Source organism: Lissotriton helveticus, chromosome 4_1 (assembly GCF_964261635.1).
Source record: "Lissotriton helveticus chromosome 4_1, aLisHel1.1, whole genome shotgun sequence".
Lineage (NCBI taxonomy): Eukaryota > Metazoa > Chordata > Amphibia > Caudata > Salamandridae > Lissotriton > Lissotriton helveticus.
This window is the reverse complement of record NC_136063.1, coordinates 520,305,255-520,331,572: the sequence shown is the minus strand read 5'-3', so window position 1 is coordinate 520,331,572 and position 26,318 is coordinate 520,305,255. Positions and strand designations below refer to the sequence as shown.

At 47.7% G+C, this 26,318-nt stretch overlaps 1 protein-coding gene across 2 annotated transcripts in view; it reads left to right on the top strand.

Annotated features, from left to right (window-relative positions):
- Nucleotides 1-26,318, top strand: part of ZC2HC1A (zinc finger C2HC-type containing 1A) — a 353,235-nt gene that overhangs the window by 105,634 nt on the left and 221,283 nt on the right. The window lies entirely within an intron of this gene.

Genomic DNA, 26,318 nt, shown 5'->3' with positions numbered 1-26,318 from the left:
AAAATATTTTTTTCCACTGTTATTTTAAGTGGTAATGCTGCCAATTTATTTTCATATTGGACTACCAAGAAAAAGCATTTTTCATTAATGTAGGATTTTCTAAAGCGACGTGGACACGATTTTAAACATTGGTAAATAACCTATGAATGGTAACACTGTGTATCAAACAGTGGGACTTTGGCACCAACCATATACAGTTTTCCGAAAAGAGACAAGAAAAGATTCAAGGACAGTGATTTTTTTTTTCATTGTGATCTCGCGTTCTTTCTTTAAATTGCAGTATGTGAAAAGTTATGTCGTGCTAAAACATTTCCTCTCCAGGTCCTGGCCTTTTATAGAAAGCAAAATGATTCTGATTATGAGGAAAAGTGTACATACATTACACACATACTATGTTTAGCTGGTAAAGTTAAAAATACAAGGCCTTAACAAAAAGTAGATAGTCACCTTAGTCTCCAATAGGTTAAAATTGTGCTGGTCTTTTACACGAGATAATGACCGTCTCCACTGTTGGTGACCAGTTTGTTTTTTCACTCTGTGATGTTGGATCACTAAGTACTGCATTCTGCACTTCTACTTATTTTCTAATTTGAAAATAATTTCTAAATGTTTTTTGAAGTGACATAAGACACCTCTTGGTACATTGTGACATTTTGTGTCTGCAGTTGGAGGGAGAGGTTTTCTTCTTCGCCCTTTCTTCCATCTCTGTGCAGTAACATACATTGCCACCAAGTCTTCCCTTTTTAGGTCGAGCTGACCTAGCTTTCAATGCGAAAGCATTGAAAGCTGTCAGCAAGACAACGAATGTTGCCCGTATTTGGGAATGTGGACACAGAGCTCGGATTTCACCTCGTGGGCGCGCACAGCCCATCTCCTGCCTCCTCAGTTTCAGTTTTACACAGGGCTTCTACAGTGTGCTACTTTGTTGCAGTTTTAAAGTTTCTTTTTTGTTCTTACTGGTTCAGGGGCAGTGCAGCACACACTATTTTACAACACACACCATTCTGCAGCACACAACGCTCTGCGGCATACAGCACTCTACAGCGCCCCGCACTCTACAGTGCCCCGCACTCTACAGCGCCCCGCGCTCTACAGCGCCCCGCGCTCTACAGCGCCCCGCGCTCTACAGCGCCCCGCACTCTACAGCGCCCCGCACTCTACAGCGCCCCGCACTCTACAGCGCCCCACACTCTACAGCGCCCCACAGCACCCCGCACTCTACAGCGCCCCGCACTCTACAGCGCCCCGCACTCTACAGCGCCCCGCACTCTACAGCGCCCCGCACTCTACAGCGCCCCGCACTCTACAGCGCCCCGCGCTCTACAGCGGCCCGCGCTCTACAGCGGCCCGCGCTCTACAGCGGCCCGCGCTCTACAGCGCCCCGCGCTCTACAGCGCCCCGCGCTCTACAGCGCCCCGCGCTCTACAGCGCTCTGCAGCGCCCCGCACTCTGCAGCGCCCCGCACTCTGCAGCGCCCCGCACTCTGCAGCGCCCCGCGCTCTACAGCGCACACACTCTACAGCGCACCACGCTCTCAGCGCCCCGCAGCGCCACGCACTCTACAGCGCCACGCACTCTACAGCGCCACGCACTCTACAGCGCCACGCACTCTACAGCGCCACGCACTCTACACCGCGCTCTACAGCGCCCCGCACTTTACAGCGCCCCGCACTCTACAGCGCCCCGCAGCGCAACTCACTCTACAGCGCAACTCACTCTACAGCGCCTCGCACTCTACAGCACCCCGCACTCTACAGCGCCCCGCACTCTACAGCACCTGCAGCGCCCCATACTCTACAGCGCCCCGCACTCTACAGCGCAACGCGCTCTACAGCGCCCCGCACTCTACAGCGCCCCGCGCTCTACAGCGCCCCGCGCTCTGCAGCGCCCCGCGCTCTGCAGCGCCCCGCGCTCTGCAGCGCCCCGCACTCTGCAGCTCCCTGCGCTCTACAGCGCACACACTCTACAGCGCACCACGCTCTCAGCGCCCCGCAGCGCCCCGCGCTCTACAGCGCCCCGCGCTCTACAGCGCCCCGCGCTCTACAGCGCCCCGCGCTCTACAGCGCCCCGCGCTCTACAGCGCCCCGCACTCTACAGCGCCCCGCACTCTACAGCGCACTCTACAGCGCACCACACTCTACAGCGCACTCTACAGCGCACCGCACTCTACAGCGCCCCGCACTCTACAGCGCACTCTACAGCGCCCCGCACTCTACAGCGCCCCGCACTCTACAGCGCCCCGCACTCTACAGCGCCCCGCACTCTACAGCGCCCCGCACTCTACAGCGCCCCGCACTCTACAGCGCCCCGCACTCTACAGCGCCCCGCACTCTACAGCGCCCCGCACTCTACAGCGCCCCGCACTCTACAGCGCCCCGCACTCTACAGCGCCCCGCACTCTACAGCGCCCCGCACTCTACAGCGCCCCGCACTCTACAGCGCCCCGCAGCGCCCCGCACTCTACAGCGCCCCGCAGCGCCCCGCACTCTACAGCGCCCCGCACTCTGCAGCGCCCCGCACTCTGCAGCGCCCCGCACTCTGCAGCGCCCCGCACTCTGCAGCGCCCCGCACTCTGCAGCGCCCCGCACTCTGCAGCGCCCCGCACTCTACAGCGCCCCGCACTCTGCAGCGCCCCGCACTCTACAGCGCCCCGCACTCTACAGCGCACTGCAGCGCCCCGCACTCTACAGCGCCCCGCACTCTACAGCGCACTGCAGCGCCCCGCACTCTACAGCGCACTGCAGCGCCCCGCACTCTACAGCGCACTGCAGCGCCCCGCACTCTACAGCCCACCGCAGCACCCCGCACTCTGCAGCGCTCTGTACTTAATAGTGCCCAGCACTCGCCACACAGCACTCTGCACTCTATAGCACACAACTCTACAGTACACAGCGCCCCGCACCCTCCAGCGCCCCGCACCCTCCAGCGCCCCGCACCCTACAGCGCCCCGCACCCTACAGCGCCCCGCACCCTACAGCGCCCCGCACCCTACAGCGCCCCGCACCCTACAGCGCCCCGCACCCTACAGCGCAGAATCAGATTTACACACACACACTTCCACAGTTTGTTAGTTTGTTGCAGTTTGAAAGTTTCAGTTTCGTTCTTACTTGTTCAGGGGCAGCTGGCTTTTTAAGATTTATAGCGTGTGACTGAGTGGAGTAGAGTGGAGCGCTGCACTGTAGAGTGGAGCGCTGCACTGTAGAGTGGAGCGCTGCACTGTAGAGTGGAGCGCTGCACTGTAGAGTGGAGCGCTGTAGAGTGGCGCGCTGCGCTGTAGAGTGGAGCGCTGCGCTGTAGAGTGGAGCGCTGGCTGTAAGCAGAATGCTGCGTTGTGTAATGTTGCGCTGCAGAGTGGAGCGCTGCGCTGCAGAGTGGAGCGCTGCGCTGCAGAGTGGAGCGCTGCGCTGCAGAGTGGAGCGCTGCGCTGCAGAGTGGAGCGCTGCGCTGCAGAGTGGAGCGCTGCGCTGCAGAGTGGAGCGCTGCGCTGCAGAGTGGAGCGCTGCGCTGCAGAGTGGAGCGCTGCGCTGCAGAGTGGAGCGCTGCGCTGCAGAGTGGAGCGCTGCGCTGCAGAGTGGAGCGCTGCGCTGCAGAGTGGAGCGCTGCGCTGCAGAGTGGAGCGCTGCGCTGCAGAGTGGAGCGCTGCGCTGCAGAGTGGAGCGCTGCGCTGCAGAGTGGAGCGCTGCGCTGCAGAGTGGAGCGCTGCGCTGCAGAGTGGAGCGCTGCGCTGCAGAGTGGAGCGCTGCGCTGCAGAGTGGAGCGCTGCGCTGCAGAGTGGAGCGCTGCGCTGCAGAGCGGAGCGCTGCGCTGCAGAGCGGAGCGCTGCAGAGCGGAGCGCTGCGCTGCAGAGCGGAGCGCTGCAGAGCGGAGCGCTGCAGAGCGGAGCGCTGCAGAGCGGAGCGCTGCAGAGCGGAGCGCTGCGGAGCGCAGCGCTGCGCTGCAGAGCGGAGCGCTGCGGAGCGCTGCAGAGCAGAGCGGAGCGCTGCGCTGCAGAGCGGAGCGCTGCAGAGCGGAGCGCTGCGCTGTGTAGTGTTGCGCTGCGGAGCGCTGCGCTGTGGAGCGGAGTGCTGTGGAGCGGAGTGCTGTGCTGTGGAGCGGAGCGGAGCGCTGCGCTGTGGAGCGGAGCGCTGCGCTGTGGAGCGGAGCGCTGTGCTGTGGAGCGGAGCGCTGTGCTGTAGATTGGCGAGTGAATGCTGCGCTGTAGAGTAGAGTGGAGCGCTGCGCTGTAGAGTAGAGTGGAGCGCTGCGCTGTAGAGTAGAGTGGAGCGCTGTAGAGTAGAGTGGAGCGCTGCGCTGTAGAGTGGAGTGGAGCGCTGTAGATCTGCGCGCTGCGCTGTAGAGTGGCGCGCTGTAGAGTGGTGCGCTGTGCTGCAGACTGGACCGCTGCGCTGTAGTGGAGCGCTAAATTGGGAAGGTCTGCGCTGTAAAGTGGAGTGTTATGTTGTGTAGTGTTGCGCTGTAGAGTGGAGTGGTGTGCTTTGTGGAGCACTGCGCTGTAGAGTGGAGCACTGCGCTGTAGAGTGGAGCACTGCAATGTAGAGTGGAGTGCTGCATTGTATAGTGCTACACTGTAGAGCGCTGCGGAGCGCTGCGCTGCGGAGTGGAGCGCTGCGCTGCGGAGTGGAGCGCTGCGCTGCGGAGTGGAGCGCTGCGCTGCGGAGTGGAGCGCTGCGCTGCGGAGTGGAGCGCTGCGCTGCGGAGTGGAGCGCTGCGCTGCGGAGTGGAGCGCTGCGCTGCGGAGTGGAGCGCTGCGCTGTAGAGTGGAGTGCTGCATTGTATAGTGCTGCGCTGTAGAGTGGAGCGCTATACTGGGAAGTTCTGTGCTGTAGAGTGGAGTGCTGCGTTGTGGAGTGTTGCGCTGTAGAGTGGAGTGTTGCGCTGTAGAGTGGAGTGTTGCGCTGTAGAGTGGAGTGTTGCGCTGTAGAGTGGAGTGTTGCGCTGTAGAGTGGAGTGTTGCGCTGTAGAGTGGAGTGTTGCGCTGTAGAGTGGAGTGTTGCGCTGTAGAGTGGAGTGTTGCGCTGTAGAGTGGAGTGTTGCGCTGTAGAGTGGAGTGTTGCGCTGTAGAGTGGAGTGTTGCGCTGTAGAGTGGAGTGTTGCGCTGTAGAGTGGAGTGTTGCGCTGTAGAGTGGAGTGTTGCGCTGTAGAGTGGAGTGTTGCGCTGTAGAGTGGAGTGTTGCGCTGTAGAGTGGAGTGTTGCGCTGTAGAGTGGAGTGTTGCGCTGTAGAGTGGAGTGTTGCGCTGTAGAGTGGAGTGTTGCGCTGTAGAGTGGAGTGTTGCGCTGTAGAGTGGAGTGTTGCGCTGTAGAGTGGAGTGTTGCGCTGTAGAGTGGAGTGTTGCGCTGTAGAGTGGAGTGTTGCGCTGTAGAGTGGAGTGTTGCGCTGTAGAGTGGAGTGTTGCGCTGTAGAGTGGAGTGTTGCGCTGTAGAGTGGAGTGTTGCGCTGTAGAGTGGAGTGTTGCGCTGTAGAGTGGAGTGTTGCGCTGTAGAGTGGAGTGTTGCGCTGTAGAGTGGAGCGTTGCGCTGTAGAGTGGAGCGCTGCGCTGTAGAGTGGAGCGTTGCGCTGCAGAGTGGAGCGCTGCGCTGCAGAGTGGAGCGCTGCGCTGCAGAGTGGAGCGCTGCGCTGCAGAGTGGAGCGCTGCGCTGCAGAGTGGAGCGCTGCGCTGCAGAGTGGAGCGCTGCGCTGCAGAGTGGAGCGCTGCGCTGCAGAGTGGAGCGCTGCGCTGCAGAGTGGAGCGCTGCGCTGCAGAGTGGAGCGCTGCGCTGCAGAGTGGAGCGCTGCGCTGCAGAGTGGAGCGCTGCGCTGGGAAGTTCTGTGCTGTAGAGTGGAGTGCTGCGCTGCAGAGTGGAGCGCTGCAGAGTGGAGCGCTGCGCTGCAGAGTGGAGCGCTGCAGAGTGGCACTCTACTCTACAGCACAACACTCCACTCAACAATGCAGTACTCTGCTCTACAGCGCAACGCTCCACTCTATAGCGCAACAGTCCACTCTACAGCGCAACACTCTGCTCTACAATGCAACACACTACTCTACAGCATAGCACTCCACTCTACAATACACCACTCCAGTCTACAACACAACACACCACTCCACTCTACAGCGCATCACTCACTATACAACGCAACACTATATTTAACGGCACAGCACTCCACTCTACAGTGCAGCACTCCACTCGACAACACAGTACTCCACTCAACAGCACATAATTACACTGCACTCCATGCAACATACACTCCAAATCCCACTCAGTGCCACATAATTACGTCACATAATTACACTGCACTCAATGCAACATACACTCCAAATACCACTCAGTGCCACATAATTACACACCACATAATTACACTGCACTCAATGCAACATACACTCCAAATGCTACTCCGTGCCACATAATTACACACCACATAATTACACTGCACTCAATGCAACATACACTCCAAATCCCCCACTCAGCAGCACATAATTACACACCACATAATTACACTGCACTCAATGCAACATACTCTCCAAATGCTACTCCGTGCCACATAATTATACACTACATAATTACACTCTACTGAATGCAACACACACTCATCCTAATACCACTCAGTGCCACATAATTACATGCAACATAATTACACTCTACTCAATGCAACATAAATACACTCCACATATTACCACACAGTGCCACATAATTCTATGCTACATAATTACACTGCACTCAATGCAACATACACTCCAAATAATACCACTCAGTGCCACATAATTACACTCCACACAATTAAACTCTACTGAATACAACATAACCTCCCCATAATACTACTCAGTGCCACATAATTATATGCTACATAATTACACTGCACTCAATGCAACATACACTCCAAATACCACTCAGTGCCACATAATTACACGCCACACAATTACACTCTTCTCAATGCAACGTAAATACACACCACATAATACCACTCAGTGCCATATAATTACACACCTCATACTTACACTCTACTCCATGCAACATAAATACACTTTATCTATCTGTCTATCTATCTATCGCCCTCACTCTATCTGTCTATCTATTGCACTCGCTCTATCTATCGCTATCACTCTATCCATCGATCGCCCTCACTCACAAAAAGATGTTAATATTTCTGGATTTTCGTCACAGTAAATTACAATAAACATAATCTTCACAAAAGTTATTTACAAAAGCTATTGCCATTATAAATTACAATAACTTTTTTAAAGTATTAATTATTAAAAAAATTAAAAGCCATTTTTATTTGTAATACATCTAAGTCACGTAAATACAACACATATTGCATTACAAATGCTATAAGTGTCACATTTGCAAAAGTTATAACTATTGGCATTGCAAATGACAAAGCTATTAATTTCGCTATTTTCAAAACCAACACATAAATGCAAAATTTGTCATTTACAATACCAATAGCTCAAACTTTCCTAATGCGAGACCTATTGCATTGAAAATGCTTGTTATGAAATGTTTTTTATGCAGCAAGAAATAATCTATTAAAGATTCTCATATCCTGTGCATAGTGTCTCTCCAAAAGTCATTCGGAGTGCGTGTCTACACTATCAGAATATATCCACTGCTCTAGTGACGTTGTCTGCATCAGCATCCATCTGACTAGGAGGCTTCAGGTTATGCAATGCACAGCGGCTAAACTGCCCAAGGCTTCCATCCTGCACACCCATAACTCACAACATGAATGCCCCCACTGGCTTTCTGTCCACAAACATGCAGACTTCAAGCTCCTCATCTTTCTATACAAAGCCTTCCACAACCTAGGCCGTACTTACATTAATAGCCCTGATCAACATATCTAGGTTTTCTGATCTCCTGTTCGCTCACACCAGCCTGATCTGACGGACGCTCATTTTTGTACCTCACAACCAATGCTTGAAACAACTTTCCCTTTCACATTTGAGCTGCTTCCTTAGTCCTTGAATTTTGCAAGAAACTGATGAAATGGCTCTTTACCTAGACCTTATTTAAGGACACTGAACTGGCTGAGTCTATCGCCAGATTACTCTTATGTGTAAGATGTGCACTCTACAAATAGTCATAACATAGCACACGATGAGCACTATTCAAGAACAATTTAAGCAAGGAATGGGATATGTCAGGTGATGAGAAGTCATAATTGTAGCTCCCTTAGAAGTATACTGTGTTTGGGCCTGTATTCAATCTCAAAGATTTATATTGGTGGTAGACTTTTCTCAGTCTGAGAATATTTGTGTTACCCACTCTGGAACTGGTCACTAGAGCAACAAGATCAGCACCATCATCTGTTGATGCCATGGATCATGATTGAGACTGATTCAGCTTCAGATCATCAGAAAATCAAAATAAAAGCACAGATTAATAACATCGTAAAAATGAATGGTTAAAAATCACATTACCCAGATATAAAACACAGTTAATCTATACAACAATATCAAGCGTTAACCATCCATGCTGACTATAAATTTTAAGGCTAATTTTAAAAAACGAATTACACATAAGGTACATTCATTATTTAGCAGCTGTAGGTAACAAAGGGCGGGTTTAACCTGGATAAAATTCAGTCTTTTAAGGAGTGGCTTAAGGAAAACCCTCCGGGGAATATCATAAAAAGGGCAAATTCTGATTCAGCTGCGAGGTGTCCACAATCTTCTTTAAAGTCACCTCTTGCCACTAAAGGAATAACTGTCGACTAGAAAACTACAGTCTAGAAGGGTTCATGACTGTTGGGAGAAATGATGTTCTAGGCAATAATTTCATTATTTTTGATGTTGAGAGGCCTGCCACTGGGATGTGTCACGATGTTAAGGTAGACATTGTCAGGAAAAAGGACCAAGTTGGCCTCCGCCAGACTTGTCAAAGGGAGGCTTGGAGGCTCTTCCTTCAGATTCCATTCTTTCATCTAGGGTATAAGACAAAAAAGGAGCAGCACCCAATGTACTGGTAGAAGACTCTCCCAAAGACGTTTTCTCAAGTCTCTATGGAGGGAAGTACATTTTTCCGTTACCAGTGTTAACTCCTGCAAGTAGAGATCCAGACGTGGTAAGATTCAGTATGCATAGTAAACATTATCAGGATTGTGCCTCAAGAAAACTGACTGAACCGTTTAGTGTACTACATAAACTCTCTGGCCCTGAAGGGGAACATTGAGTACCATTTCTGAAACCAGTAAGCATAATTATTCTCCAGAACCTCTTTACGCATCTTCAACAAGGATAACCCCGATTAAGGGCATACTCTTTTAGGCAGGAAATTGTATTATCATCTTATGATCAGCTTTAAATGCATACAACTAACGGAATACATCATATTTAGTTTATTGGTAAAATAAGAGAAAGAGGTGAAACTCATAGAAACACAAAACTCTGCAAACACTGCTAAGATGGTGATGCATGTAAAATGTTAATTAACGCAGTACTTTTTCATACATTGAGTGAATCACCATGAAGCTACTCAAAGCTTGATATTTTGGACTTTTCCATAACCTTAAAATCTCCTCATTGGCACAAGATCGTGACGTATGGCACCAGTTCTTCTGTGCAGGTGTCAAAGTACAAATGTGTGATCTGCATTTCAGGATTGTTGGACAGTAGGCATCATAATACATTTGCCATGTATTGTATTTATAGGCTGTAAACGTTTTGAACATAAATTAGGTACTGTGAAGCAGAACCAAAGCAAAGTCCCAAAATTCCTTTGGCAATCCAGCACAACCCACATTGATACTATGGTTAAAATAATAATGTACGTGTAAAGAGCACAGTACTGACAAAATACTGCTCTTTGCACCAGGTAACTCGAATTAAGGTTTACTCAGTCAAAATGTTTCATATGTCCATCCACATAGTCAGTGGCAACTACTCTTCACCCGTGAATTTTTTTATTAAGACATTCTCCAACAAAATAGATGACGTAGAATGTAACCGTTTCTCCAAGATTGATGCAAACGAATGTGACAGACATAAAAGGCTGAAACGTAGGTGAGCCTGATATTCCAGACAAACAAACTGGTTAACATGATGAAGAGAACACTTAATGTATTCTGTTGTGTAACAGTTCTTAGTAGGGAAAAAGATGATGGCAAAGTGAGGCTTCTGACAGTGCTGCTCTTCTCCCAACCATTCCACCGATATGTTGACAAAGTTCCTTAGCACTATTTGGCTGTCAGGTGAACCTGATGATGATGGGATGGGGCTTCTGTTCCTCACCAAAATATACTACTTTGTACTGTGTCTGGAAGCTGTTACTGTCATGGCTGCAGTGTGCAGGACCAGTAGCAGCAGCATCTTGCTGCTTGGAAGCAAATACCCTTGTGTGGTTGCGCGCAGTCAAAGAAGCACTGGTGCAGAAAAGAAAAGCCAGCCCACGAAAATTGGACAGCTGGGTCCAGTGCAACATCTGATGTATTAGACTGATGGGAAGAGTCCCTGGTCGTCTCCTGTGTACAAGCTGTTATGCAAGTGAACTCACCTGTAGTACTTTATTCACCTACCTCACTGCTTCCGCCTCGTGAGAAGATCATGGTCTTACCAAGAGTAGGAACCAAGGCCATTGACTGTGCCTGCCATGGCGCCTTCGTTGTGAACCAGGTAAATTCAGACCGTAACATGTTACTTATTGTAGCTATACCTTCGGGAAAATTAAACTGCAACACTTCTCTCTGGCGATTTGAGAAATTAGCATCAGACGTGGCTAATGCTAACCAGGCCAGGTGTTCTAAGAACCTACACAAATCTGTAACCATGGATTCAGCTCCAGCCTTATAATCTGTGTTTTAAAAAGAATGAAAATTATAGCGTAAATAAAGAATGCCACTCAGTTTACAGCAGGGGAGGAGTGGCAGAGCAAAGATACTGACGTATGTTTCATTTTAGATTGTATTTATGCTGCTCTAGCAACGAAAAAATCGATACTCTGACATATCCAGCCATTGTTTTACCGAAACTGAAACTCCTTGGGGGTCTCTGATGTAGTGGAAAAAACTTGGAGAGAGTGACTACTTGCCCCAAATAGATAAATGGAATGGAAATCACCTCTTATTTTCTCGATGCTGGGCCCAAAAACACAACTGTTGGGAAGTGGGTGATTTATTTATTTATTCATTTATTGATTTATTTAAAGAGTTGTATATAGCGCTGGCTAGACCCGAAGGTATCAGAGCGATTAAACGTGTAAAAGAAGAGATGTGTTCAAAGGACCTCTCCCAATAAAACAAGCATTTGCAATGCAATAGGTCTTGCATTATTAAAGTTTGAGCTATTGGCATTGCTAATATTAATGCAACACCAATAGCTCAAACACACAGTAATGCGAGACCTATTGCATTGCAAATGCTTGTTAAAGATTGGGAACAATAGGTCCCAAGCACAGCTGTGCTGTCAAGCCAGGCCTAAAAACGAGATTTTAACTGGAAAATATAAGTTGAAGTGTATAAGAATGGAAACTAATGATCAGCACGAAGAGAGAACCCCAACTACAGCATTCAGGCCCAAGGGGAGGCCAACCTGCCGAAATGGAACCCTCCGTATTCATAATGAGACGACAGACACCTCGGTAGTTTCAGCTCATATTTTTGGGGTGAAAATAGTATCTACCCATTGGCCGTTCCCTTCCCAAAATGGGCCCCCGAGAGGCTTGGCTGAGCTAGAAATATGGTGGTTTCAAGGCAGGCCAGTACTCCGTAAAGCCCAGCAGGCTGCTGCATCTGTCACGCAACATTGAAACTGCATAGTCGTATAGACCAGTGAGTCTATATACTCACTAATCTCTCTGCACGTTACAGCACCCGACCTGTACCAACCTCTACAAGGGCAACTTCTTCCCAGGAGGAGCGGAGGGAGGGGGGTCGAGAGAGGCGCGAGGAGACTATCGAGCACCTGCAGGTGGTAGGCAGTATTGGATAGGCATGCCAGCGCTTATAGGAGGGCTAAAGAGGTAGGTCTCAATCCATGTGAGCTCTCTCTGGCATTAATGCCATTATCACCTGCCACTATAACATGTGGATGTGCGCACGAGGCCTTGGCAACCATCTCGGTACACCACAGAATCGGATTTAGCTATCAGGACAGAAATAGCTCCCAAGACTGGAGGCCCGTGAAAACACCAGCTCAGCAGGAACCCCCCACCCTTCTGTCTAGGCTATTTTCCTGTTCTTGACCCCTCTCACGGTTCCCCCTCACACCCAACAGGTCTAACTCTGCGGCGGATCAATATTCCTGAAGTGGGTTATGCAGTCGCGCACGGGCTCGAAACATATACCGTGAAGAGAGCCGTGGCATGGAGTGTGCGTGGTGCTACAAACGAGGCGCATGTACGATACTTGTTGTCACGGTAACCTTCTCCACGGTGTGCCAGGGGATGCAGTAACCTAGTTCCCCACATTAGCAGATATTGTAAAAGTCAAGTAGTTTAATTAGTGAAAGGCAGATGAGCAGAGCGGGGTATCGATACGCAAATAAGGCCTCTTTTTTCAAAGCATTATTTCAATTAGAGCAAACTTGAAACGATATTGGGCCGTAAAGGGGTTCGGAAATACCAGTCTCGTACTTGCGTGTGGCCTGTGCTTGGCAGCAAATGAATCGTGATTGAGGGGGGAGTATATCCCCCTTCTCCCTCTAAGTCAGCTTTATTTCCATAATTAAAAATGAACCTGCATGAAGATTTCAGAAATGACGTAGGGACTCCTTGCAACGGTGATCTTATTTTACACAATGCAGAAGAGAGATCAAAATAAATGTCATTAAACACTCAGTAGCAAATTTATAAAAGCTGGCCAAAGCAGAATTAATGTTCTGGTACGTTTCAATGCCCGATTTTGTCCGCTGAAGTTGGACCCAAAGACAATGGGTTACATGCTGAGAGTTCCAGAAGGAATGCTCATTAGGGTGCATATACTTTAAAAAAATCAAGTATTCTCATTTTACCTTTGCTGACAGTGTTCACTGTTCCTAACATTGGCTTCATAGACATGTCTGTGTATGGGTTGGAGTTTTCCATCCAAGACCGGGAAAGTGCTCGAGCGGTGTTTGTGCCTGGTATGGGGTCTTGACGTGCTCCCATGAAGAGTGCTCCTGCTGTAACAGCACCTGCAAAGAGATGCTTGTTTCATGTGTGTTTCTTGGTCATGTAAAGCCCCTACAGACCCCCTTTCTCTGGCCAAGCATTTAGATTTACTGTTTCACAACGGAACGGCTATTCGTAGCCTGCACCACTGGAGAAACATGGAGCTTCGTGACTCTCCCTTGGTAAGTCAGGAGTAGTCTGCAGGGGAACTGGAAATGCAACCGCTGTGTGGCTCGGACAGAAATCGGTCACTTTACTTATTCGTTTTTGTATGGACTGTTACACTGTGGATTACAGCCAGTCTTAGTGTGTCCATCAAGATAAGGTTGCTGCCAAAAACTATAACGCTGTGGCTGTCGTTATTGGAACGCTTTAGTCCAAGTCCATGAATGTACCAAGCATAAGTAAAGATAGCGTCCCAACTCCCAAGGGAAATGAAACTAGTGGTGCGCGCACACCAAGAGGAGCGGGGGGAGGGAGCCCAGCAGCGGCACCGAGGCGAATGCTCGCTGCTGCGCATGCAGGCCACCGTCTGGAATGGGATTTGCAAAGGCAGGACATGTGTCTGCCTTTGCCCAATCGAGTGACTTAAAAAAAAAAAAATGTGAAATCCAATGCCTGACGGCAAAAGCCTGATCACACACACAAGCGTGTGGTCAGCTTTCAAAACCCCATACAAACAGGCTCTCGCTGCAAGAGCAGTGCTGCGCACTGCAACGCATGCACGACCTCTAAATAAAGAATACCTAAACTACAGAGTAAACCAGGTCTGATGGAGCATAAATCTTAGAATCCCTGTCGTAAAAATAACAGTGATACACCGGCGGCAGAAGTGAAGCATGTAACGAAACAAGGCCTTTACCAGAGTCCACTACCAGTGACTGATGCCTTTAATAACCTGATGATCAGAGACTAACAAATATATTCCCATCCTGGGTTCGAAATCCCATGCTGAAGCCAGGATACTTGAGTGAACTAATGACAACAAGCAGCTGAAAGAATCTTCATTGGGTGCTGTTTTTATAGTTAATTCAAACACACAGAAATTACACAAACACATTACATGGAGGTCAAAGCTGATAATCTAAAGACACACTGGAAATATTTATGCTCTGACAGAAAGAATGGCATTACTTGAAAAAGCTCTGCAAAATGGAGGACTCGTATGACGGCGACAGTTGGATGTCATGATCATCAAATCCAGGATATCATATGGAATATTTAAGATTTAGACACTCGGCGGCAATGGAACACTCCATAAGTGTTCGAAATTGCAGAGCATTGAAAGGGAAATTACCCATGGCACTACATTTTTTATTTGTTTAAAAAAGCATCTCCTGATTTTCCTGATTGGGACTGTGACTGTTAAATTCAGCATTTCCTTTGGTTTCCCGTTACATATAAATATGCAATCCAGCACATCTTCGGTTACAGATCTAGCCCCATTCTAATTAATATTGAGACATTTTTGTTGCATCAAGCAAACCTCTTGAAGGAATGTCCCACCACCCCTGTTTCAGTAAGGACAATGACTTTTTGTCCAATTCGATTTCTGCCATCAGACCATGCAATGTCGTCGGTGATTGCATCAAATTATAAAAACCCTAATAGCAGTGCGTGCTCCTGTTTATTTACAGAAACCAGCAAGGTTAAATAGTATTGGTCATGCTTACTTTTCCTCTTCAGAAGGGGAAGAGCCAACATTTTGAAACAATGGGAAAAGAATAAAGAAGTGACCCAGCAAAGAATAGAAATGGACATGATTATTGAGGTCAACTGAGTAAGGATTTATTAAGTTTGGATTAGGGTTCGTATTTAAGATTGTATATTCAAGGCTGTTGTAACATTGAATAATGCATGGCTAGTGGAGGAGCAGAGTGAAGCGTAAATTGCTTTCTTTTTCAATTAACAGCACATTTTGGATGATTTTTTACCTCTGTTTTCGAGGGGCACGAAAAAAAATGAGGGCTGTCTGGTGTGATTGAAGCTTTGTTGGGGTTAGAGGGTTGGAGCAGAAAAAGGCCAGAAGGGCAGGATAAGTCAGTAAATCAGGGTGCAAATGAAATTGACGTTAATAGCGGCATTGTGGAAAGAATTGGGTTCAGAGAGGAAGGGCGGGAGTCTGATCCTTTGGGTTCTGCCGGGGAGGAAGGAGAGGAACCAGTTGAGGGCGGATCCTTGTATGCTGGTGTCGTGGAGTTTGGTTGTGAGAGTGCGGTGAGAGGCGGTGTCGAAGGCTGCGGAGAGGTCTAGTAGGATGAGGGCCATGGTGTGGCCTTGGTCGAGGAACGTACAGATATCGTCTGTGGTGGTGGCAAGGAGGCCAGTCTCTGTGCTGTGGTTGCTGCGGAATCCGGATTGGGAAGGGTCGAGGTCTGGCGTTCTCCTCAATGAAGTTAGTCAGCTGGGCGTTGACTATCCTCTCGCTGACTTTGCCCGCAAAGGGAAGGTGAGGGATGGGTTGGTAGTTTTTCAAGTCTATCGGGTCTGCAGAGGGTTCCTTGAGGAGGGGCTTGACTTCTATGCATTTCCAGTTTTCAGGGAAAGGGCTGGATTCGAAGGTGGCGTTGATGGTGCGTCTTAGCACGGGCACTTTGGTGGCAGTGGATCTGTGGAAGATGTGACGCGTGCAGGGGTCCGAGGGGCCCCCTGAGTAAGTGCTCTTTATTGTGGTGGTGGTATCTTAGGTGGTCACCTGGGTCCAGGCGCTGATGGTAGGCTGGCTGTCGTCGCTGAAGGAAGGGTGGTTTCTGGAGTCTGTTTGCTAAAGTTGTCGTAGAGGGCCTTGATTGTCAGATGGAAGTAGGAACTGAGTTAGTTGCGGATGTCCTGGGAGGGTGTGATGTCCGTGGCTTCACTGGGGGGTTTGGTGTATTCCTGGATGATGCTGGAGAGTTCTTTAGAGTTGCTGGAGTTGGCTAAAGTCAAACCGGACTCCCTCTCAAACACTACCTTTCATTGGAGCTGGTCTCGACACAGTGCAGTTTCAGGCTTATCCTCCTGAGCTGCGAGTCCAGGATATTCAGGCTATGATACCAATCTTTCAGCCTCTATCCTGAATTTCGGTGAGGCAGACCCTGAGGCTGTATGACTCATGGTCTCCTGCATCCTACTGGTAACTCGTTCCCGATGGCATATGTGGGCTCTGCATCGGGACCGAAAGTTTCAAAGAGCACAGCATCAGGTGAGCCTTTCCGACATTGTAGATCTTTCGCAGTTCTGTCTGATCTTTACTGTGGCGGCTCATGAACAGTGATTGGGTCAGTGGCAGACCCATCTCCCTTCCCCAACCACATCTCACAGTAGCGACAGATGCATCAATCCTGGAATGGAGCGGCCATCTGCGAGAAGAGGATCAGAGAACTCTGGTCTCTGGCGGAATCAGGGCTCCACATCAACTTAGTGGAGATCTGTGCATCCGACTGACGTTGAAAGTCTTTCTACCCTGAAGAAAGCAAGGCTAGGGCAAGTGTTGATGAACACCACCACCGCCTTGTGGTACTGTAACAAACAGGGTGAGGTGGGGTTATGGGCCCTTTGGCAAGAGGCCCTGCACCGCTCTGGAAATGGCTGGAATAGCAGCGCATAACCTTGGTGGTTCAACACCTGGCGGAGTCTCTGAACGACAGAGCATACAAACTCAACCATCGATGCCTAGCGGGTTCTATATACATTGCAACAAGAAGATACCTCTCTGACCATAGATCAATATTTATTTCACCAATGGAGTACTACAGACGTTATCTCCACATGTGAGCACTTAATGAACTGAAGTTATTTTTAGAATCTTAATGAAAAAATGATTAGCGTTTTCCCTTACTGGAAGGATGTATCAAGTTCATAAAATCATTTACTGAAAACAGATGAGTTGCCTGCATCATTCATTCATCTTATGAGAAAGGCGTTTACATGGAACAATAACGTGCAGCATTATATTTAGACCAAAGACAATGCGTTAATCGAGGCAATGCTCCAAAGAAAAACTGACAAAACAACTCCTATATACATACTATAGACATTCTGAACTTTATATACAAGAAAATTTCACATACAGAGGGGACATACTATGCAATAGATGTACCCTAATGGCCTACTATACCACCTAGTTGGTGTGATAAATCCTATGTGTCCAAAGCTTTTACTTGAAGTCGGAACCTATTGTTGATATTCTCGATTTTAGCCTATTAGGAGATCCTGAGTGAGGTCAGAGGAAAGATGTAAATGTTCTGGACTCAGCCGTGTGAATTGACTAGTGGATCATAAATGGCATCTTCATCTGGAGGTGGCGCAAGGTCTCTTTTAACAGTGGGGAGAACCTTAGTTAGATCTGTTTGCCTCCGCCAAGAACGTGCTATGTCAGCCTTTTAATGTGTCTGAGTTTCCAAGGTGGCTCTTGCTCCTCGCCGCTTTTTGACTCTAGTGAAGCACAGGCCTCCTATACACATTTTTGCCCACACCACTCCTGCCCAGAGTTCTCAAGAACGACCAGGCGCAAATCATCCTTGGGGCTCAGGACTTAGCACGTAGAGTCTGGTATCCTGAGCTACGGGGCATGGCCATGAATCCTCTGATCAGGCTGCCCTTTCGAGAGAATCTTCTGCCGCAGCAGCAGTGGGGGCGGTCCTATCCAGTATCTGCCTTCTTGCATGGAGATTGAGCGGTGCTAGTTGTCAGCCTCCGACCTACCTCCAAAGTCTGTAATGTCATCTTGGCAGCCAGGCATCCCTCCCCAAGATAGTATAAACCTGCAGTTGGAAATAATTAGTGGCATGGTGTGGAGAAAGAGACATTGATCCCCTTTCTGCCCACCTTTCCTTTCTGAAGTGCCTCAGTGGGATCTTATTATCGTGTTAACTTTATTGATGTGTGCTCCTTTCTAAGCTCTTCATAATTGTCCCCTCAGGCTTCACACAGTTAAGACAGCCTTCCTTGTGGCAATTACATCTGCCCATAGAGTAAGTGAGCTGCAGGCCTGGTCATCTATGCCGCCTTGCTTATCAGTCTATCCTGACAAACTGGTGCTTCACATAAGGGCCTTCTTTCTACCAAAAGTTGTTACCCCATTTCATGTAGGACAATCATCACTCTGCCTACCTTATTATACTCCTCTACATCCCTCGAGATAAAAGGAGCAACTCCACTGTCTGAATCCAAAAAGAGCGCCGTTGTTCTACTTTGACCGCATCCAAGAGTTCTGGGTGGATAACCAACTCTTTGTGGGGTATGTTGGTGTGAAGAAAGCTGGGCTGTGTAGAAGCGGACAATATCCATATGGGTTGTGCTCTGCATTAAAATCTGCTACGCATTGGCCAAGAGACAACCACCAGAAGGTTTGCGTGCTCATTCCTCCAGAGTTAAAGCTGCAACTACTGCATTAGCTAGGGGAGTTCCAGTCCTGGACATCTGCCAGGTAGCAACATAGGCTTCTCTGCACACATTCACCAAACATTACTGTCTCGACAGTCCTGTCCGTAGAAATGGGCACTTTGCCTGGGTATCTATTCAAAGGTAATGAACCTGTGACTAGAAGTCTCTATCAGATGAACAGGTTACATACTTTTGTTATCGTCTTATCTGTTAGAGATATCTAGCTGCAGATTCCTTACTGAACCTCCACTCTCTGCGAATTAATTTCTAAGGACTCATCTGATCCCATTTAAGGCCTTAGTTTTTCACACTAGTAGTCTGTGTTCTTCATGGCTCTGTGCTTCTGGCGTGGAAAGTTTTGAAAAGAAACGGACATCAGTGCGCCTAGGTGGCACATATATAGGTGCTGCAGACATCACTTCCGGTGCAAATGACGCAGACGACGCACGCAGAGCTGAACAACTCAACCTACGTGCGTGCAGGGAAAGTGCTCAAGAAAAATCTTCTTGATCCAGTCTGATGCTTGGGAATTTCAAAGGTAAGAAATCTGTGGATAGATGTAGTCTCTACCAGATAAGGCGTTACCTGAGTTAAGTATTTTGTTTGACCGGGTAGGCCTCTTTGAATTTAATCAAGTCCTTGGGCCCGGCCCATAGGCCATCCTGTCAAAGGCACAACAGTTCCTCCCCACACCCAAGAACCTTTGTCCCTGTCCTAGGAGCAAATTCACTCCTCATTCCCGTCCATTGAAAATGCTATTTACTGGATGGTAGAAGGGAGAGAGCAGCATGCAGGTTTCGCTTCTAGGAACTTTAGGCGTGGCAGAGGTGAATTTTAAAAGTTATTGGTTCAACATGTTTATTACAAATCTGACTTTACCAGTGAGTTGGGCCTATGATGAATATTTAGGAAAATGAAATGTGTAGCTGATTTCCAAGTGAATCTTAATGCTTTCTTTTGGAACAGCCAACCCTGCTACAGTGAAAATAGCTTTCAGATGCCATTCACTATAAGGACATGTTTACCATTAACCATTACATTTCCTAAGTGCACCCAGCCGTACTGGTTAGTAAGGCCTACTTAGGAGTGACTGATAAATATTTAAAATTAGTTTTTAATCCTGTCAACTAGTATACTTTGATAGGTCGAATTTGCAGTTTACACCTGCTGGTGGAAGTCCTGCGGTCATGCTTGCTTTGTCATTTCAGTGTGTGGCACGAGGAGTGCTGCAGGACCGCTGGTCACATTTAACTTACAGGCCCTGGGTACATTCTGGGCGCCATATACTAAGGATTTATAGGTAAATATGCCAATTAAGTTATACCAATTTCATCATTCCGGGAGGAGGAACACAATCTCTTTACCACTAGTTAGCACCGGTTAAGTGCACAAATTACTTTAACCATCAAAAATAGGGCTCAGTAAAAAGGCAAGATAATTCCAGGGTGGGCTTGCAGAAAGAGCAACTTTCCAACTATATTCTTAGATCGTAGCCACATGCCTTGCGTCTTTTGTTGAAACATTCAGAAATACTCAGCAACAAGGTTTCATACCAGGACATGAGACTAACATACATAAAATCATGGCAATTTCACTATTTGATGATGCCAATATACTCTAAAAACTGGCTGATATAATCTTCCTAAATGGCAAGAAGGCATTTGATAGTTTCCTGTTTTTTTAGGTCTCGGCCTGATCCAGCGCATGCGCTGGCCTGGCCGAGACATTTAATAGGGCTTTGAAAAGTGCTACTTTCCCGGTGACCAGCTTGCTAGAACGTGCACAAGAGCGCGCGCTCATGCGCGTAATGGCAAGCTGGTGGCAGGCAAGCACTTTTTCCCGTCGTGCGCTAGCGTCACCACTCACGGCACCACTCTCACTCAACAGTCCCCCTGGAGCACAAGCAGGCATCCACTTCCGCCTGCTGCTCGCAAGCGCGCACACTTGAAATTCCCACCCGTCCTCCATTCACAATACTGTCCTTTCCTTTCTAGGTAATGTCAAGCACCTTTTAAAACAGGCGCATGCGTGCTTTGGGTGAACACATCGTACATTCTTGTTTACCTCATCTAACTAGGTCACCAAACAACGTTCACAATAAAGCGTTTGTCCTGCTCGATGGGTGTAAACATGTGTACGCTTTCTCCAACCCCTCCAGCACCACCCCTCCCACAACACTTGCCCCGACCAACAACACTTCTCTTCTCCTCACGTCCCCCTTCACCTCTACCCCTCCACCCCCAGCCAAGGGAACAATCCACATATCTTTAACTGTGATCTGGCTCAGATAATAATAAAGGGTAATATCCCTTTATTGTTGTTTTAAACAGGAGCAGAAAGAACAAATTTGGCGCAAATCCCTTTGAAGTCTGGCGATCTACTCAGACTACCTGTTTCACCCATTCTTGTCATGCTTCACTGCACGCTGGTACGTAAAACAAACTTACTTCTACTAAGCACTGTACATTTTACATAAAAAAATAAGACCCAGATTACTTTGATAAATATTAAGTGGAAAGCAGTACACATATAAAATGACAATTTTTATGTATTTATATATATATATATATATATATATATATATATATATATATATATAGCACTTAATTTTACACTTCTGTAATTTCTCAGCTCTGTTAGTCCCAGGTGTTAGGATTCCTACATTTACCGATCTCGAAAGGATGATGCGAAGTGGACGGGACTCACTAGAGTTGATCGTTTGCGACCTACTCATCGCCTTAACTCACTGAACCACCCCTCCACCTTAGCCCACAATATTGATCGGAACGCCAGCATCCACAACACACGGAAGGTTCAGAGCCTTCAGACAGTCATCCGTAGACTGGGCTCGCAGCCCAACCTCCGCCATACTCCCCTTCCACCATAAACCACAAGCTGGCACTTGAAAGCCTGGCCAACTCGCATCTGCACCTAACGCACCGACATTGAAAACCTCTACAATGTATAGCACAGTCAGGGCAGGCGTTGGCGCTGGCGGTGCCAGAACGTGACCATCTTTTTGGCGACCTGTTCCATGACCTCTTCTGATTCCCTTGACACAATTTAAGTTGTTTTGAAGAGCCGGTAAAGGCAGCCTTTACTATTTCCCTCAGCTAGCTACATCAAAGGCATATCCGTTCTTTGCAGCAGGCATAGCAACCCTCCACGTTTCTTGATGCGGAGTCAAAACTGCCACTGGATAAAACGCCAACTCTCTTTCTAGAGAACATGAGTTATATTGACATGTTTATTTCTGCCTGAAAGATGGACCCACAAGGAACCCTGCAGCAGGTGCTTTTAAATTGCAAGTTACGGCTAAACACAGCACCCCTCCCTGAGGTCGGCCCCCCATCGCTAAACACAGCGTCCCTCCCTGAGGGCTGCCCCCCCATCGCTAAACACAGCGACCCTCCCTGAGGTCTGTGCCCCCCCCCCTCGGTAACTATTTACTGAATGGTTCTCACTATGCTCACACTTCTAGGAGAAAGGCTAAAACCATAGCGTGCCCATACTTATTGTGGCGCCAAGGCACTTCCACGGATGAAACATTGACATTTACGGTTGAATTAAGAAGACATTGCTGAGGACTTTGCATTGAAAGATTCTTTCCATCATAGGGCCCGAACCCCCCAGCATGACCCCCGCCCCAACCTCATGCAACCCACAAACAACTAACCAGTCTAAGGTGTGGGTAAAACAGCCATGTTTAATCTTCCAAAACATTCATAAACATGACAAGATCATTAATTAAAAATTCACATTTCAGAATTCAAATATTTACATTTTTAATATGTACAAGTATGCTAACTGTTCATAACCACAGTTTATGCAATAACTACTTTCTCCAGCACCGAGGGGCCTTCTGGCTCGCATCTCCAAACTAAGAACCATGCAAGGCGCAACCCACCTGCGTCCTTGAGCGGTGAGACCACGATCCTTTTCCGTCATTTCCAGGGGCCCACCCTCTACCACCAGGCTGCCCAGGAGGCTTGTGTGATTTGGCGCTCTTGCCTCCCCAGCCGGTGTCCCCAATCTCCCTGCGGAGAGCTTACCGTCTCTCCCCTCAGTGCTGACCTCGGGAGTATTTAAGCTGGCCTCCTGTTACCCCCCTGCAAATCAATGTTCTGTGGCCTCTTTTCCGCCAATCGCCCTCTTCCACTAACTAGAACCACTAATTTCAGGGACGGGTGGGTGGGAGATTCCAACGATAGCCCCGGACTGGTGTCCAGTGCAGGAAAAAGAGGGCGAGCAGTTGTGCATCTGGGGCTAAATAGCCCCCTTTTGCTCTGCCCCCACTGCAGTGGCTCGCACCGGAAGTGCGTCGTCGCCGACCCGGAAGGATTTCCTGTCCAGTAGCTAGCCGGCTACTGGACTTCCTATGGGGGTGTGGCGGGCCCTAAGAGCGCACATGTCAAGATCTCGCGCTTTTAAAACAAAACTTTTCGACAAATGACCCAGTGAAAGGTGTGTGTGCCGGAGGTGCAGATACACTGGATTTAAGGAGACGAGCAGTCGCAGACAGATTTAGATGGGGTGCTAAATTAGGTATTCAGCTGGGTATTTTTGATAATCGTATAATATGTTTAGTTATGTAAATGTGGGTAATATTTGAGTACGCTATTTTCACTCACGGGTTCTTGTCATGTGTAAAGTGAACTCTCTGTATCCTTAGGGACGTTGGCTTTAGTTATAATTTATTGACCATCTTCTTAGATATATTGTGTTTGATTAGGTTTTGTTTTGTGGTTTTTATTTTTAGGTTTATATTTTTAATTATGTATTATGTTATGCCTAAGCACATTAGGTTTAGTTACTTTTTGTTCATACTTCTTTATTGGGTTTTACACTTTCGGGTTGTGCTCTACAGGTCTTTAGGAAACAAAACAGCATAGGGATTAACATCATTATCTTTAGTAGGAGCCAAAAAGAATCCCATCAGTTTCACTCCCTGTCCGACCCCACCAGCCCCAGGTGTGTCCATCTCTCGCTACATGGGATGTATAAGTCATTACATGCAAAACTGAGAGGATGTGGCCTAACTGCCAGATCTGCCGACTTTGGTGCTGGGGAACCAGGTTAGAGCCTCAGGGTCGTTTTAGCATCCTGTGATTCTGGGCAAATCTCTTAATCTCCCCCTGCCTACAAAAATGAATGTGTCCTTGTGTAAGGTAACTGGTGCTCACGCAAAGCCTCTAATTTCTTAGGGTCGAGTTCCTGCTAAATGTGTCTGTATTTTGTTTACGGTATATGCCGGCAGAGTGAGGTTTAGTTACCTATTATTGGTTTTCTGTTTGGGTATGCTAATTTAGTGGTTTTTTTGTTATTATTTTTGGTATGTTTAAGTTATTTTAAGTATGTTTTGTACAGCTATGTACTGCTGTTTTCATGCTCAGCGTATGTTATTGCTTATGTGTGGTCATATAAGATTAGTTTGTGATTTTGTTTGTTTTGAAATATTTAGCAACATTGTGTACAGCTGTCACGCTTCAAACCAGCATGCTTTATTTTGTTCTGTTTATTGATATCAGTTTAGTTGCCTTCATGGTTTGCTATATTATATTTAGTTCATGTCAGCTGTAGGGATGTTATGTTTAGCCATAGCCAATAGGTCTTGCCTCTGGGACCTTATAAGTGTTTAGCCATGCAACAGTTGATGTTGTTGCAGGAAGGATATTGTGCTGCATAACTAAATACTTATAAGGCCCCAAAGGCGAGACCTATTGGCCATGCCAATGCTTGTTTTATGGGCTTCTGTAATGAACTGGGTTATGAGTTGCAAAGGATAGGAGTCCTTCACAAGTAAAAAGTCAGGAATTGTATTTTTGTCCCCTCCCCATGCAAGATGCAATAAAAGCGTGTGTCATTATACAAAAGTCAGTCTTGTCAGGGTGTTAATAAATTAACTGCTTTACAATGTTCACCTGCGTCTCGTCCTATACATGGTTTCGTCAAAACTGACTTGAGCCAAAGGAGCACTGATTGATTCTCCCCCCCTTCTTTGAATTTTTTTTATCTCTACCTTGTATGAACCATTGTTTTCTTACAAAAATACCCCTTTAAGCTGGGCATCCTTGTACAGTTGTCACTGTCCGGTCCAGTGTCGTCTTATCTCTCCTCTCCCCCCCCCCCCCCCCGCCCCCCTTCCTTGTGCAGGGGCATTTAAGTGGAGGTTGAAGGTTCGAGAAGCCAGGCACCACTGACCAATCTTTGGGTGCTGCATCATCACTCCACCCCAGTCCTCAACCCACTTGCACAGCATTCTGGGACAATCCAATATGGCCATTTCAAGTTAATTGTGGAATGAGCTCCCTTTATTGCCTCGGCTCTGCCCCTACCTGACAGAGCTACTTCATACCTTCCCACCAAAATTTCAAAGTCGAGCCACTTTTGTGTTTGCTCCAAAGGTATGGCCCGCCTCCTTTGTGCTAGTGGGACTGCACTGTGGGACTGCACTGTCCTAGCTCAGGTGCAGTGTATCAGGCTAATTAACGGGTGCAGATTTCCACCTTCCTTTCCCAGGACCTGGGTCAAGAAATGGTAATTGCTCTATTATGTGCGGATACCTTTAAACCCTCTGCTGGGGAGCAGAGTAACTAACTTGGCCCAGTATCCTCCCTACCTAGCCTTAAATCTGATTCCGAGTGAAGCCAGGGAGATATAACAAATCTTAAAGGGTTGTAAATCGTGTATGGAGATGGTAGGGACTGTAAATTCACATGTGGGGTGAATGTTTAACCCCAGATTGATACCGCCCTCCAGACCTTAGTGGACCTAAACTGTAATTTAGTGCAGATTTCCCCTAGATGTGTGATACAGTGCAAGTACCACAGGCGTCCAGTAAGTTCTATACTCCTAGACTATAAGCGCCTAATTACGACTTTTGGCAGCGCAGGGACAGCCGGCACGCCACCGCCGTGCCTGAGCAACACCTAAAATCGCTGACTCCCGTCTGCCAGATAACAACTTAAAAGTGGTCTTGTGGGCAGGTGCTGTGGCGGTTCAGCAGAGGTGCCTTTTACAAAGATGGCACTGTGAGAACGCCACACGACGTTCCTTTTTGGCATGGACTGTGGAGTCCATGCCCTGCAGGAACTGGTGTGCATGCACAAAGGAGGGCACATGTTGTGCCCCCTTGTGTGCATCTACATGGCGTGAGTTAATTGGTTTCATGGTTTAAAAATGGATTGATGACGGTTGGTCAACTCATTACAGATTGTGTGTTTTGAACATCTTCAGATCTTCAAAAGCATTTTGATTTGCCACAACAGGGCCTTTCCCAAATATTTGTAGATACAGGACAATCGCAGGTAAAGTAAAAATTTAAATATATATTTAGTTAGCTCTGATTTACTAGTGCAGTCGGGTAAGAACAGAATTTCCAGCCGAGAACTCTCTGCTGCATTGTTGAATTCCACAGAAGAAAACTTGGTAATTCTGTTTGATGGATGGACTGCTAAGAACGGGATAACTATTTATCCACATGAAATTGAGCACCCTTCATTTGTTTCTGTTTACAGTTAATCTGTACGACTTCAAATACAGCAATTCAGAACTATATGTATGTTTTATTACATGCGGGACAAGTTATCTAAAGGGAACGTTAGAGGGAATTCTAAATGTCCTTGATGTGGGTTAGTGAACACTGATATGCTGCCTGTGTTTGCCAGCTCTCTCCTGCTATGTGAATGCTGGAAGGAAATGGCTAGATATTTAGCAAGCAGACTTAATATTTATGTTGAATTCACTGTGCATAATATTATCTTGGTTATAGTTCCTTTATGGAATGCAGGCATTGTATTTTTGATTCCCTAAACACAAAGGCTACCCTACTCAATAAGAACCTGGCTGTAAGTCATTATTTTTTTCATAGTTGTTCCCTTTGTAAAAATAT